The sequence below is a fragment of the Anomalospiza imberbis genome, unplaced genomic scaffold (assembly GCF_031753505.1).
Source record: "Anomalospiza imberbis isolate Cuckoo-Finch-1a 21T00152 unplaced genomic scaffold, ASM3175350v1 scaffold_192, whole genome shotgun sequence".
In the NCBI taxonomy this organism is placed as follows: domain Eukaryota; kingdom Metazoa; phylum Chordata; class Aves; order Passeriformes; family Viduidae; genus Anomalospiza; species Anomalospiza imberbis.
Window position 1 is genome coordinate 110,460 of NW_027099825.1, and position 15,920 is coordinate 126,379.

General features: G+C 55.2%; 1 long non-coding RNA gene across 3 annotated transcripts; it reads left to right on the top strand.

Annotated features, from left to right (window-relative positions):
* Positions 1-1,974: 1,974 nt before the first annotated feature.
* On the top strand, positions 1,975-15,657 carry LOC137466374 (uncharacterized). Of its 3 annotated transcripts, none has more exons than XR_010995135.1 (4): positions 1,975-2,559; positions 14,569-14,640; positions 14,728-14,829; positions 15,288-15,657. It is a non-coding gene; the product is annotated as an uncharacterized lncRNA (long non-coding RNA). The 3 variants fall into 3 exon arrangements; XR_010995134.1 differs by having other exon boundaries at positions 15,291-15,656; XR_010995136.1 differs by lacking the exon at positions 1,975-2,559 and adding an exon at positions 4,193-4,517 and having other exon boundaries at positions 15,291-15,657.
* The last annotated feature ends 263 nt before the right edge of the window (positions 15,658-15,920 follow it).

Genomic DNA, 15,920 nt, shown 5'->3' on the forward strand with positions numbered 1-15,920 from the left:
TATATCCAAATTTGTAAAAATTGACTGTTAGAGGGTCAGTTTAGAGCCTTAGAGTTAGCCAGTCCCTAAACAAATGCTAAAAGATTTGTGTGAGAACCATATGAGAAAGCTTTTACCAAAAAGCAGCTGAACAAGAACATAGAGTTTGATCAAATGATATACTGGCACTTATTTGTTTTACTTACTTACTTTTACAGTGCAGCTATGTCTGTAGATCAGCTAAAAATGAATGTTTAGGTTGCTTTAGCCAAGTCAGCAGGCTCAGACACCACGTCTGACCAATTGGAACCCAGACAAACCCTTTGCGACCCGTTTAGTCAGTGTACCGATACCAGTTAAGAGTGGCCAGTAGCTGATTGTGACAAATATTAATGTGAAGCTACCAACGCGACAAAGCACATAATCAATTAACATCCTTAGGCCCCTGATCTTCTTAAAGCACCCCCTGAACCTCAAGTATTCGAAGTTCTTGCTTCTTTAGCAATAGAATTTTGTGCTGAGTTTCAGTACCAGGGAGATCCACAATTAAGTGTCACGCCCCATCATCCTGGATACACAGCAGCTCAAGTTTGTGGTGCAATTGCACTACCCCAGTGCCCTCTAAGGGTATGAGTCCCCACAGCAACTGCCAAAAAGACATTGGCTCATTTATAGAAATCGAGCCTAACAGGGCATTCCCTGAAAAGTTAAAGGCAGCCCACGTACCCATGTAGCATCAGACAGCTCACTGAAATGGCACCTACCTAATGGCAAAAAATTATCAAGAGAAAACATAGAAAAAAAAAGATTTACCCATCATTATAAAGAAAACTGTAATAACAATTTCAGTCCCTGGGGCCCTGCAAAACGAATTACAGCAGCTTTATTTCTACCTCAAATTGCCTCAAGTAAAGCATTACAACTATTCTACCAGTTAGGGCGTTAGTCAAGAAGTCAGTACTTACTTCCATTACAATTAGTGACATCATGACAGATGTTAGTGCTGTCAAACATACAACCTTACAAAACAGAACCACCATCAATTTTCTTGTACGAGCATATAGACATAGTTGTGAAGATTTTGAAAGACTGTGGTATATAAACTTATCTGACCATTCAGTGTCCATCCACAAACAACTTCAGAAACTGAGAGATTTGACAAATCAAATTAAAATAAATGCTAGATCATAGTTAGACGACTTGTTGGAAGGATAGAGTTTGACACAACGACCGGGCAATCAGTCCCTGAGCACAACTGTTGCGGCAGCAGCGGCGCTGGCAGCAGTGGTGCCGACACTGGGACAGCGGTGTCAGGACAGCGGTGGCAGCAAGAGCTGCGGGACTGGCAGAGGGCAAGGCAGCATGGCCCTTGCTCTGCGCCTCTTCCTCCTGCTCCTCCTGGCCGTGGCCCTGCCTGCCAGGGCTGCCCAGGCTGCTCCGCGGGAAGCAGGTGAGCCGGAAGCCTGGCTCCCCTTTCCTGGGATAGCGCTCCCTGCTCCCCGGGAAGCGCTGGGGGATGCTTTTCCCCAGGGCTTTAGGGAGGGTTTCTGCTGTGGGAGGAAGAGAGACCCCGGGGACCCTGGGCAGCCCCATTTTCCTCCCCAGAAATGTTACATAGGGCAGGGAAAGAGGGTGGGGAATGGCCAGGAGCCAGCCCAGAGCTCCCCAGGCCGCTGTGCAGCTTTGGCCATGTCCATTCACATCTGGCTGCCTTGGCCTTACCCGAGCCCCTTGCAGTGCCCAGTTGCCAAAGGCAGAAGGAAACCCCAGCACCTCATGGAAATGGTTCTGATCTGTGCTCCCTTCTAGATTGGGATGGTAACTTGCAATGTCTGGATGCCCTGCTGGATGAGAGCTTGAAAATGTTGGAGAATGCTGCAGGCAAGTTCACCCTGTGCCTTTCCTGAGAGAAAAACCAGTGTAAATGTGGCAACAGCTAACTCAGGAGCCATTTCCTTTAACATAATCACATGGCTGAAGGAATCTGGAAAACATGCCTTGCTCCTTTCTAGAGCCCTGAGGGATCCCACAGGATCGCTGTCAGTGGGAGGAAGGAGCATTTAGCTGTCCAACTTCCTCCCGTGTACAATGCCAGTGTGTGCTTCCGTGTGCTCTGTGCAGCCACGGAGAAGAGCAGAGAGGGAAGGGGCCAGGCCCAGGGCTGTTCCCCGGGGCTGTGCCTTTCGCAGCTCCTTTGCTGGCCCCAGGGAGCCTGAGCTGCTCCTGCTGCTGCTGCCAAGCCCTGGCCCAGGCTGGGGCTGGGTTTAGAGCTGCTGGCAGCTCCAGGGAGTCCTTTCTCCCCTGACTGCCCTGCAAGGGGCTCCTTCCATCCCAGTGTGGGGCCACCGCAGGCACATGGTCCCCCTGCCCCTGCTCCTGAGTGGAAGGCAGAGCTGAGGGAGTGCCTTGGAGGGCACCAATCACCCAGGGACACTCACTGCCACTCTGGCCTGAAGGAGAAACTTCAGCAGAGTCACAGGAGCTGTTCTGTCCTGCCTTTCTTTGCAGATACCCCTGTTGGTGAAAGTGATCTGGCTTCCCAACCCACTTTCAGGATTGAGCCTCTGGGAGATGGTGAGGGTAGGTCAAGGCCTTTCCCCCTGGGAGAGCCGCCAGCTCAGAGCCCAAAGCTCGGCCAGGGGGCCATGGCTGCAGGTGCCAGGACAGAACCATGCACGTGTGTGCCCTCGCCCTGCGCCATCCCCTCACGAGTTCTCCTGCGGCTCCGTGCTGCCCGCGCAGATCTGCAGAGATGACAGGAGCTTCTGTGGCTGTTGAGTTACAGGTGTGTCTGCAGGGAGGGAGGGCTGTCCCAGGTCCTTTGCTGGTTACTGCACGCAAGCCCAGCTCCCGTCGCAGGGGTGAGTAGTGTTTCCCTGGTGACCCCACAGGCTGAGCACTGGCTTTGTGGGATCCATTCCTGGGAAACGGAACTATGTTGCCCTAAGGTCCTCCAATGGGAAAGAACAAAGCTACAGGACACAAGAAACCCCATGGGCCATCCGAACACATGAGGCAAATTCTGAAAGGATTGCTGCAGGGAGGAAATGGTGAGAGCATTTTCCTTAGCCTTCCCCTGGGACTCAGCAGCCGGGGGCTTTCCCTGCACATCTGGACACGCCGTGCCCGGCACAGCGGGAAGGGATCCAGGGCAGCCTGGCTGCCCTGCTGCTGCTTTCACGGCCTGCAGGGCTGTTTTCCAGCCTGGCCTGGCTGCAGCTTCTCCCCGGCCTCTGCAGGAAGGCATTTGGCACCAGATGACAGGGAGCCCAAACTGCACCATGGGCCATGCACTCCCTGAGATCCCCTGCAATTTCCCAGTCCCCAGGAAGATCACGAGGGGTGGTGGTTTGGAAAAGAGAGAGCCCTGTCACAGCCCCAAGTGCCCGGGCCTTATCCCGATTCTTATCCATGTCTTTGACAAGTATTGCCTCCTGAAGTTTCCACCTTCCCGATGTGTAATGGCTCCATCTGATCCAGCTGTGCCTCTTCCTTTCTCAAGGGATGGACAGAGAGGCTTTATGGAAGGCAGCATTTCCTGAAGGGAGGGAGGCGATTCCAGGCATGGGCACAGTCACGGGAGGTAATTGCTGTGCTGGGCTCAGCCCTTGGTGAGGCTGTGTGGCAGAAGCTCTTCCCCAAGGCCCTGACCTGTGTGAGAGGGTCTGACTGTTCCTTGGCCTGCCTGAGCTGACCGAGCAGAGATAGGCAAGAAGGGAGAGTTGTGGCACTGCCTGCTGCAGATTACCTCAGGGATTTAGTGACGGTTTCCTCTGTGGGAGGGACAGAACCACCATGGGCCCCGGGCAGGTCCAGCCACTCCTCCAGGGATGTGGCACAGGGCCTGCAAAGAGGGTGGAGAGTTGCCAGGAGCCAGTCCAGAGCTCCCCAGGCCCCTGTGCATCTTTGGCCATGGCCATTCACATCTGGCTCCCATGGCCTTACCCGACCCCCTCGCAGTGCCCATTTCCCTGAGGCAGAGGGGGACTCCAGCACACCATGGAAATGGTTCTGATCTCTGCTCCTCTCTAGACTGGGATCGTGACATGGCTTATCTGGGAGGCCTAGCACAAGACAGTGTGAAATCCATGGAAAATTCTGCAGGCAAGTTCTCAATGTCCTTTTCCTGAGAGAATAATCAGTGTCAGTGTGGCAAGACCTCACTCATGTGCCATTTCCCTTAACAGTCTGAAGTTTGTTGAGACTGGGAAAACCTGCCCTGCTCCATTCTCAAGCCCTGAGTGATCCCACAGGATCGCTGTCAGTGGGAGGAAGGAGCATTTAGCTGTTCATCTTCCTCCCGTGTGCAATGCCAGTGTGTGCTTCCATGAGCTCTGTGCAGCCACGGAGAAGAGCAGAGAGGGAAGGGGCCGGGCCCAGGGCTGTGCCCCAGGGCTGAGCCTTGGTGCAGCCTGAGGATCTTCTACAGCGCCACGGGAGCTGTTCTGTCCTGCCTTTCTTTGCAGCTGAAGCTGTTGGTGAAGGTGGTGCAGCTTCCCAACCCATAGCCATTACTGAGCCTCTGGGAGATGGTGAGGGTAGGTCAAGGCCTTTCCCCCTGGGAGAGCTGCCAGCTCAGAGCCCAAAGCTGGGCTGCAGGTGCCAGGACAGAACCATGCACGTGTGTGCCCTCGCCCTGCGCCATCCCCTCACGAGTTCTGCTCAGGCACAGCAGCTGTTTGGAGGTGGGAGGGTGCTGGCCCAGTCTCAAAAACCCCGATGTTTTTCTGATCCTTAACCATGACTTTGAAAAGCTTTGCCTCCTGAAGATGCCCCCTCCCTGAATGGTGGATGGTTCCATCTGATCCTGCTGTCCTTTTTCCTTTCTCAAGTGATGCACACAACATCTCTGCAGAAGGAGGCGCATCCCGGAGGAAGCAGTGGCTCAGTGCCCACCTCTGCTGGAGGAAGGAAGGCAATGCCAGGCACGGGCACAGGCACGGGCACAGGCACAGGAGGTAATTGCTGTGCCGGGCTCAGCCGGGCTCAGCCCTCGGCAGGGCTGTGTGGCAGCAGCTCTTCCCCCAGGCCCTGCCCTTGCACGGCCCGGCAGCAGCCAAAGCTGGAGGCGCCTCGGCTTTGAGGCCTCTGGAGCTCATTCCCAGCCCCGGGGAATCGGGACTCGGGCACCAAGGCCCCTCCCGCGGCAGCTGCTCCCGCAGCTGGCCCTGAGCGCCCAGAGGCCCAAGGCACAGGAGCAGCCCCGAGCGGGAGCCCTGCTGCGAGCCCAGGGCCAGAGCCAGCCCTGGCTCCTGACTGGGCAGGGGCTGCACTGGCTCCTGACAGGGCCTGACTCTGTCCCCTGGGGCTGGGGGAGCTGTCACGGGGCAGGGAGGGCCAGGGCTGGCAGGGGCTGCTCAGGGATGGGTTTGGCCCGTGTCCCTCCAAGCAGCGACTGCCCAAGCAGCTGCGCTGGCCCCGGGCTCTCCTCCCGGCCGGCTGGGCTTTGCTGGGTGGCACAGCCTGTGCCGAGGGGCGGCAAGGTGCCTGCAGGCCCCAGCTCTGGGGGAAGCAGAGAACGTCCTGGCCGTATCCACCATGCTGCCAGCTCAGCAGTGCAGCACAGCGCTGGCTCACGCTCCCCACTGCTCCCACAGATGCAGCTGGCACCACAACACGGGTTCCCGATTCCCAGAACGGCCTCAGACATGGTTGCTATTGGGAAACACACTGTTTGCTACCATTAATGGCAGGTCTGCTTTTTTTGGAGGTGGTCTTCATTTTATGCTGTGTTGGAATCTGGTGTGGCTGGAAGAGAAAATGGTGAGTGTTTTTATCACCTTTCCCTCAAACAGCTTCTTTAAAAATCTAATATGGATGGGAAACATTTCCAGTGAGGCTGCAGTGGAGTTGTGGCCGGTCCGTGGTTGTCCAAAGAGCTCTGCTGAGGGTTCTGCTGCTGCCCAGGGCTTTCATTGGCCTCTTCATTGCTGGGCCTTGTCCTGGGGGGCCCGCTGGGGCTGCAGCCAGTGCTGGCTCCCACTGAGGCTGCCTGGCCAAGAGCAGCCCCAGGGGCACAGGGCAGAGGCAAGGCAAGGTGGGGAGCAGAAAGAGCGGGGACGAGATTGCCCTTGAAAGGCAGACGCGCTCTGGGGCCCGCTCCTGGCCAGGGAGCCTGCCCAGAGCCGTCCCCTGCTCGCCGGGGCCTTGAGGGGCAGCTGTCCAGCTGGGCCAAGCTGTGCCAGCCGCTCCAGCCGTGCTGGGGAGCCTTGCCAGCTCTGGGCCCTGCTGTGCAGGAGGGTCCCAGTGTGCCAAAGGCAGCCGGGGGCCTCAGCCGCTCCTCTCTGCACAGGAGCGCCTCTGCAGCTTCACAAGAACAGCCAAACACCTCAGTCTAGGAGAACTGGACCTGTCATCCTGCACCTCCTTACCAGTGTCTATTGTCCCTTCCACCGCTCCATTACGAGCCTTTTGATGGAAGTACACTGCAACTACCACCCAGAACAGGACCCTCTCTCCCAGAAGGGACTGGCCCTGCTGTCCTGCCAGGGCAAGAGGTGCAGCCCTCCAACCAGGGAATGGTTCGTCAGAAAAGTTATACTGACTGCTAAAAATGCAGGAGGTTTATTAAAAATTTATTAAAAATACAACCGGAGACTGAATACATAAAATATTAGAGTGCCCAGCATAGAGGATTTTCCCCTCCATGTGCTCATCCGCACAATGGAGGGTTTGCCTTTTCATTCTTTTGCCCTTCTTAAAGTTCTGTCCATCAACTCCTTTTTTACTGTCCAGTGGTGGAGTTTACTTCCTTACATCTCGATTGGAGCTCAGGTGCTGCTCTTGTAACAAGGTGACCCTCTTCAATGTCCCGAACTCAGGTCGCTCCATGAGAACAACACAAAGGGGGGTAAAACAGAACTCTGTAAAACTTCTCTTAACATACATACATTATATTTGTCTTTTAATTGTGAGAGTCAACTATCACATTACTCATCTGTCACAGGCTTGATTCCAGCAACATATTTGGGCTTCAGCTCATGTGTCTGTGTGCTACCTCCAGCACTGGCGCAGCTGCTTGTCTGGTGGACAGGCAGCAGCCAGGCATGGGGCTCCTGAGGCTAACAACAACCTCATGTTATCTTTGTTTTGCATTTTGAAACATTTAGATAAGTTTTTCATTTGTAGCATCTAATAAAAGTTTTTCATGGAATGGAGACGCCAGATGTTTGTTCCACTTTACTTCAAGAGTTCTGTGTTTGTCAAAGGAGTTTTACAGTTGCAGATACCTAGAATCTTCTGACACTTTGGCAATACAAACATAAAAATTGTTTTTAATTCATAATGTTTACTCTTGCCCAGCCGGGACAAGACCAGCCCAGTCCACGGGAATTGTTATGCTCCGGGCACTTGGGTACTGAGCAGTCCTGCCGGGGAACCTCTGGGGGAGATGCGTCCAAAAACCTGGGAGAGACTGCACGGGGTGCCCATGGTGGGGAAAGGGCAGAGGGGGAGAGCAAGGCTCCAGTGTGTCCTGAGAGGGCCTGGCTATGTGCCCTTAGGCTGGAGGAGCTGTCACAGGGCAGGGAGGGCCAGGGCTGGCAGGGGCTGCTCAGGGATGGGTTTGGCCGGGGTCCCTCCAAGCAGCGACTGCCCAAGCAGCTGCGCTGGCCCCGGGCTCTCCTCCCGGCCTGCTGGGCTTTGCTGGGTGGCACAGCCTGTGCCGAGGGGCGGCAAGGTGCCTGCAGGCCCCAGCTCTGGGGGAAGCAGAGAACGTCCTGGCCGTATCCACCATGCTGCCAGCTCAGCAGTGCAGCACAGCGCGGGCTCACGCTCCCCACCGAACCTGTAGAGCTTCAAAGCAAGACAGGAACACATGCCCTGAATCCACTTTGATGAATCTCAAGGATTTTCTGCTCGCAGCATGGACACAAGCAGTGCATGATAGGTACAGCATAGACTCTGTTCACTGTGTCACTTGCCATGGCCTCTTTCACAGTCATATCCTTCCCCCTTCACATGTCCTGCCAAACACCTAAGGGAGAACTGGACCTCTAATCGCACATCTCCATGCCCATGCGTAATGTCCCTGTCACAGCTGCTTTATCATCTTGCTGCTGTGCGGATGCTGCCACCAGCCAAACAAGGTCCTCTACCCCTGAAGGCACTGGCCCCGCTCTCAGGCCCTTGCTGAAGGTGAGTAGGGCTTGGCCCAACTCCTCTGTTACCATAAAGACATGGAGCTGTCACCCCAGTGTCCGGGTGGTACCACCAGCAAAGCCCAGCCGGCACCAGCTCTGGCTGAGCTCCATGCCCAGGAGCAGCCGTGGATGCCCACGGTGAGGGCAGGCAGGAGCCAGGCAGGGGCTGCTGTGAGCAGCAGCGGGGCCCCGAGGGGCTGGGCGAGCCCATGCTGAGCGTCCCTGGGCTGAGGGCCCATTTCCTTCAGTGGGATCATCTGGGCCTGCAGCTCCTCCAGTGGCATGCCCAGGAAAAGAGGGAAGCCATCAAGAGCCTGTGAGTCACAGGGACGGGGTGTGGCTTCCTCCCTCCTTGGGTAGCGGGCTGGTTAAAAGAGGCCTCTAGGGAGCGCGGCGAACAGGAGCGGGCAAACAGGGCTGTGGCTCGCCTCTGAAGGGCAGTTCGCGAGGCAGTTGGCACAGGCAGGGCAAGCAGGAAGGGTTGCAGCTTTTCTTTCTAGTCAGGTTTACTGTGTGTTGTTTGCAGCGTTTCTGTTGGTTGATTGGTTTTGGGGTTACTGGTAGTAATGGTTTTTACGTGATTGAAAAGTGTAGATAATACGAGTGTATGTAATCAGATGGAACCCTCCAAAAAGGATGCATCTGTCCAGACCCATTCCTGTGCAGAGTGTTTGAGCTCAGCGGTGGATTCAGGGGGAGTTGTGGAGAAAACCTGCCTGCGGTGTGAACAGGTGAACAATCTCCTTTCACTGGTGGCCGAGCTTAGGGAGCAAGTTGAAAGACTCAGGAGTATCAGCGAAAGAGAAAGGGAAATAGATTGGTGGAGTTCAGCCCTTCCATCCTTAAGGGAGACCCAGCAAGAGTCAGAGGACTCCCATGCCTCTCACTGTCAGGCAATAGAGGGGCACCTGGTAGATGAAGGAGAGTGGGAATGGGTCCCTGCCCAGGGAGGGTATGATAAAAATTCCTCCCGACCCCCATCCCCTAGCCAGGTGCCACTTCAGAATAGGTATGCGCCCCTGGATCTAGAGACTCAGCCAGATGATTTAGAAGAAGCTTATCTGCCCAGTCAGCCTCCCAGTTATCATTAATCTATAAGATGGATCTAATATCAAAAAGATAAGAAGGGTAATTGTAGTGGCTGATTCCCTTCTGAGGGGAGCAGGGGGCCCCGTACGTCGACCGAACCCACCCCACAGGGAGGTCTGCTGCCTCCCTGGGGCCCGGGGACGAAAGATCACTGAGACACTGCCTGGGCTGATTCAGTCCTCTGATTATTACCCACTGCTGATACTCCAGGCTGGCAGCGATGAGATTGAAAAGAGGAGTGTCAGGACAATTAAAAGGGACTTTAGGGCACTGGGACAAGTGGTTGATGGGACGGGGGCACAGGTAGTCCTTTCCTCAGACCCTTTGGTGGCTGGGAAAAACGGTGAAAGGAACAGGAGAGCTCAAACTATCAATGAGTGTTGCAAGGGTTGGTGTCAGCAGCAGAATTTTGGATTCTTTGATCATGGGGCAACTTTTATGGCACCTGGCCTGCTGTAAACCAGATGCTCTCCATCTCTCTGTTAAAGGCAGAAGGCTTTTAGCTGATGAGCTAGCAGACCTTGTTGAGAGGGCTTTAAACTAGGTTTCAAGGGGGAAGGGGATATAGCTGGGCTCTCTGGAAGCAGGCCCAAGGATGGTAAGCCTGAGTTAGGGATGGAATCAGCAGCCCAGCTGAGGTGCATGCACACCAATGCACACAGCATGGGCAACAAACAAGAAGAGCTGGAGGCCATGGTGCAGCAGCAGAGCTGCAGAGCTATGCTATGATTGCCATCACAGAAACAGGGTGGGATGACTCACATGGCTGGAGCACTGCCCTGGATAGCTACAAGCTCTTCAGGAGAGACACGAGAGGGAGAAGAGGTGGAGGGGTGGCCCTTTATTTAAAGAATAAAAAAGGGAGGCTTTGGACACCATGGATATTGGAACTAATTGGCAGAATGTTGAATGCCTATGGTAAGAATTAGGGGGAAGGCCAACAAGGCTGACATCCTACTGAGAGTCTGTTATCATCCACCCAGGCAGGAAGAAGAGGTGGACAACTCATTCTATAAGCAGCTAGAGAATGTTTCAGGATCATCAGCCCTTGTTCTTGTAGGCGACTTCAACTTGCCAGACATCTGCTGGGACTTCAATACAGCAGAAAAAAAGCAGCCCAGGAAATCTGTAGAGTGTGTGGAGGACAACTGTTTGTTGCAGCTGGTGGGCGAGCCCCCCAGGGGAGGGACCATGTTAGATCTGCTGTTTGCAAATAGAGGTGGACTGGGGAGAGATGTGGTGGTTGGAGGCTTCTTGGGCCACAGTGATCATGAAATGATAGAATTTGTTGCATGGCAAGCTGATCTGTAGTCAGCATTAATCAAGTTATAATAAGCAGTCCAGCTCTGCTCCGTGTACCAGCCTCTGTGTTTGACTGGCAGAAGCACACAGCCAGTGGGAGCTCTCCTAGGATGCAGGCATTGTATAGGTTCAGAGTCTCGGGGCACACAGATAGACCAATGAGCTGTCTCGACCTGGGAGCTTTGAATGGGCTATAAAAGAAAGCTCCGGACAATAAACAAGGCTGTTTTTCTGAGGAAACACGAGTGGTCTGCCTTATGTTACGTCTCAGACATGGGAACACCGTGGTATCAAGATGTCTTGCTATTTTGTGAAATCAGGAGGAACGTCAATAAGACTTTTACATTGGACTTCCAGAGGGCAGACTTTGGCCTGTTTCGGAGACTTGTTCAGAGAGTTCCTTGGGAAGCAGCCCTTAAAAACAAAGGAGTCCAGGAAAAGTGGGCATGCTTCCAAACAGAGATCTTGAGGGCACAGGAGCAGGGCGCCCCTGGGTGCCGAAAGATGACTCGATGAGGCAAATGCCCAGCCTGGATGGGCAAGGAGGTTTTGGAGGAATTTAGGAATAAAAGGAGGATGTATCATCTTTGGAAGGAGGGTCGGGTCTCTCCGGAAGAATTTAAGGGGGTTGCTAAAAGCATGTAGGAAAAAAAAATTAGGGAGGCCAAAGCTCAGTTTGAACTTAAAATGACAACTTCTGTAAAGGGTAATAAAACTGTTTTCGCAAATGCATCACTGGTAAAAGGAAGGGTAAGACCAACCTTTGTTCTTTATTAGATGTGGGAGGGAACTTAGTAACTGCAGATCAGGAGAAGGCAGAGGTGGTTAACGCCTTCTTTGCCTCAGTCCTTAGTGGGAATGACTTGTCCCCAGGACAGCTGTCCTCCTGGGTTGGTTGATGGAGCCAGGGAGCAGAATGGGCCCCCTGTTATCCAGGAGGAGGCAGTCAGAACTGCTGAGCTGTTTAGACGTTCATAAATCCATGGGAACAGATGGGATGCAGCCCAGGGTGATGAGGGAGTTGGCAGATGAGCTTGCAAAGCCACTCTCCATCATTTACCAGCAGTCCTGGCTCACTGGTGAGGTTCCAGATGGCTGGAAGCTGCACAGTGTCACACCCATTCACAACAAGGGCAGGAAGGAGGATCCTGGTAATTACAGGCCAGTCAGCCTGACCTCAGTACCCGGTAAGGTCATGGAACAGTTTATACCGAGTGTCATCACACAGCATCTACAGGATGGCCAGGGTATCAGACCCAGCCAGCAAGGGTTTAGGAGGGGTAGGTCATGTCTGACCAACCTGATATACTTTTATGACCAAGTGACCCACCTGGTGGATGCAGGAAAGGCTGCGGATGTTGTCTGTTTGGACTCCAGCACGGCCTTTGACACTGCCTCCCACAGCACACTCCTGGAAGAGCTGCAGCCCACGGCTGGGACAGGAGCACTCTGAGCTGGGTTCAGAACTGGCTGGATGGCCGGGCCCAGAGAGTGGTGGGGAGCGGTGCTGCATTCCAGCTGGCAGCCAGCCAGCACTGGTGTCCTCCAGGGCTCTGTGCTGGGGCCAGCTCTGTTCAATGTTTCTATTGACCCCATGGATGAGGGGATTGAGTCTTTCATCAGTAAATCTGCAGACAACACCAAGCTGGGAGTGTGTGTCGATCTGTTGGAAGGCAGGAGGGCTCTGCAGGGAGACCTGGAACGGCTGGATGGATGGGCAGAGTCCAGTAGGATGAAGTTTAGTAAGTCCAAGTACCCACTCCTGCATTTTGGCCACAATAACCCCCTGCGGCGTTATAGGCTGGGGACGGTGTGGCTGGGCAGTGCCCAGGCAGAAAGGGACCTGGGGGGAACTGGTTGACAGCCGGCTGAACATGAGCCAGCAGTGTGCCCTGGTGGCCAAGAAGGCCAATGGCTCCTGGCCTGGATCAGCAGGAGCAGGGAGATCATTCTGCCCCTGTGCTTGGCGCTGGTCAGGGCACACCTTGAGTGCTGTGTCCGGTTCTGGGCCCTCCGTTTGGGACGGACATTGACACACTCGAGCACATCCAGAGGAGGCAACGAGGCTGGTGAGGGGCCAGGAACACAAGCCCTGTGAGGAGCAGCTGAGGGAGCTGGCGGTGTCCAGCCTGGAGAAAAGGAGACTCAAGGGTGGCCTTATCACTCTACAACTTCCTGAAAGGTGGCTGTGCTCAGGTGGGGTTGGGCTCTTTCTCCAAGCAGCAACTGACAGAACCAGAGGACACAGCCTCAAGCTGCACCAAGGGAAATGTAGATTGGACGTTAGGAAAAGGTTTTTCACGGAAAGAGTGATAAAGTACAGGCATGGCCTGCCCGGGGAGGTGGTGGAGTCACCGTCCCTGGACGTGTTTAAAAAAACACTGGACGTGGCACTCGGTGCCATGATTTAGTTCAAGTACTGGGACATGTGTTGGACTCGATGATCTTGAAGGTCTCTTCCAACATGGTCATTCTGTGAATTTTGTATGAATTCTGTGAATTCTGAGCAGCTTCAGGCACACAGCCTGACCAGCAATGTCAGCTGGCAAAACAAAGGTTTTGCTGAGAAATGGCCCTTTGATGAAACAAAACATTTACAGTCAGGGCAGTCCGTTTATATAGATGGGGGTACACTCTGGGGATACAGCCAAGGCCATGAGGTCACAGCAGGCTCTGGGGTCACAGCAGGCTGAGGTCACAGCAGGCTCTGAGGTCACAGAGGTGCCAGAGCCCCGTGGTTGCACAGCACCACAACAACCGAGCAGTCAGTCCTTGAGCACAACTGTTGCGGCAGCAGCGGCGCTGGCAGCAGTGGTGCTGACACTGGGACAGCGGTGTCAGGACAGCGGTGGCAGCAAGAGCTGCGGGACTGGCAGAGGGCAAGGCAGCATGGCCCTTGCTCTGCGCCTCTTCCTCCTGCTCCTCCTGGCCGTGGCCCTGCCTGCCAGGGCTGCCCAGGCTGCTCCGCTGCAAGCGCGGGGAGCAGGTGAGCCGGCAGCCTGGCTCCCCTTTCCCGGGACAGCGCTCCCTGCTCCCCGGGAAGCACTGGGGGATGCTTTTCCCTGGGCTTTAGGGAGGGTTTCTGCTGTGGGAGGGAGAGAGACCCCGGGGACCCCGGCAGCCCCATTTTCCTCTCCAGAAATGTCACACAGGGCAGGGAAAGAGGGTGGGGTGTGACCAGGAGCCAGCCCAGAGTTTCCCAAGCCCCTATGCAGCTTTGGCCATGTCCATTCAAATCTGGATCCCATAGCCATACCTGACCCCCTTGCAGTGCCCAGTTCCCCAATGCAGAAGGGATCCCAGCACACCGTGGAAATGGGTCTGGTCGCTGCTTCCCTCTAGATTTGGATCGCAAATTGAATTATTTCCAAGTGCTGATGAAGGACACTTTAAAGATCATGGAGAATGCTGGAGAGAAGTTCTAACTTTCTCTTTTTACTGACAGAATAATCAGAGTCAAGGAGGCAAGAGTTCACTCATCTGCCATTTTCATTAGGGTTAAGTCGGGGTTGAAGGATTCTGGAAGCCTTGGCCTGCTCCTTTCTGGAGCCCTGAGTGATCCCACAGGATCGCTGTCAGTGGGAGGAAGGAGCATTTAGCTGTCCACCTTCCTCCCGTATGCATTGCCTGTGTGTGCTTCCATGAGCTCTGTGCAGCCACGGAGAAGAGCAGAGAGGGAAAATGCCGGGCCCAGGGCTGTGCCTCGGGGCTGAGCCTTGGTGCAGCCTGAGGATCTCCAACAGCGCCACGGGAGCTGTTCTGTCCTGCCTTTCTTTGCAGCTGAAGCTGTTGGTGAAGGTGGTCCAGCTTCCCAACCCATACCCATTACTGAGCCTCTGGGAGGTGGTGAGGGTAGGTCAAGGCCTTTCCCCCGGGAAGAGCCGCCAGCTCAGAGCCCAAAGCTCGGCCAGGGGGCCATGGCTGCAGGTGCCAGGACAGAACCATGCACGTGTGTGCCCTCGCCCTGCGCCATCCCCTCACGAGTTCTCCTGCGGCTCCGTGCTGCCCGTGCAGATCTGCAGAGATGACAGGAGCTTCTGTGGCTGTTGAGTTACAGGTGTGTCTGCAGGGAGGACTTTCCCAGGTCCTTTGGTGGATGTTGCACGCAAGCCCAGCTCCCGTCGCAGGGGTGAGTAGCGTGTCCCTGGTGACCCCACAGGCTAAACAATGATTTTGTGGGATCCATTCCTGGGAAACGGAACTATGTTGCTTGAAGGTCCTCCGACGGGAAAGAACAAAGCTACAGGACACAAGAAACCCCATGGGCCATCCGAATACATGAGGCAAATGCTGAAAGGATTGCTGCAGGGAGGAAATGGTGAGAGCATTTTCCTCAGCCTTCCCCTGGGACTCAGCAGCCGGGGGCTTTCCCTGCACATCTGGACATGCCGTGCCCGGCACAGCGGGAAGGGATCCAGGGCAGCCTGGCTGCCCTGCTGCTGCTTTCACGGCCTGCAGGGCTGTTTGCCAGCCTGGCCTGGCTGCAGCTTCTCCCCAGCCTCTGCAGGAAGGCATTTGGCACCAGCTGACAGGGAGCGCAAACTGCAGCATGGACCATGCACTCCCTGAGATCCCCTGCAATTTCCCAGTCCCCAGGCAGATTAGGAGGAGCAGTGGTTTGGAGGAGGGAGTGGGTCGTAGCCTACCCAGAAATTTTATAGGGATTTCCTGATCCTTAACCATGCTTGCCTTTCACAAGCATTGCCTCCTGAAGATGCCACCTCCACAATGGGCAGCAGTCCCACCTGATCCAGCTGTCCCTCTTCCTTTCTCCAGAAGTGGATGGAGAGGCTGTGCTGAAGGCTGAGTTTCCCGGAGGAAGCAGTGGCTCATTGGCAGCCTCTGCTGCAGGAAGGGAGGCGATGCCAGGCACAGGCACAGGAGGTAATTGCTGTGCCTCTGGGCCTGCTGAGCCCTGCTGAGGCTTGAGCTGCCCTCTCTGCTGCTTGGCAGTGCGGGAACAGCCCAGACAAGACCGGCACAGCCCAGAGGAATTGTTATGCTCAGGGCACTCGGGTACTGAGCAGTCCTGCTGGGGTCCCTCCGTGGGAGACACGTCCCTAAACCTGGGAGAGACTGCACGGGGTGCCCATGGTGGGGAAAGGGCAGAGGGTGAGAGCACGGCTCCAGTGTGTCCTGAGAGGGCCTGGCTATGTGCCCTTGGGCTGGGGCAGGTGTGCCAGCAGAAGGAGGGCGGGTGGTTGGTAGGACAGGAGGGAGGGAGGGAGGGAGGGCGTTGGGGAGGGATATTTGCGGCACTGCCTGCTGCAGTTTTCCCAAGGGATTAAAAGAAAGTTTCCTTTGTACAAGTGAGAGAATCCCCATGGGCCGTGGGCTGCTCCAGTTTCCTCTCCAGGGATGCTGCACTGGGCCTGCAAAGAGGATGGGGGTTGACCAGCAGCCAGCCCT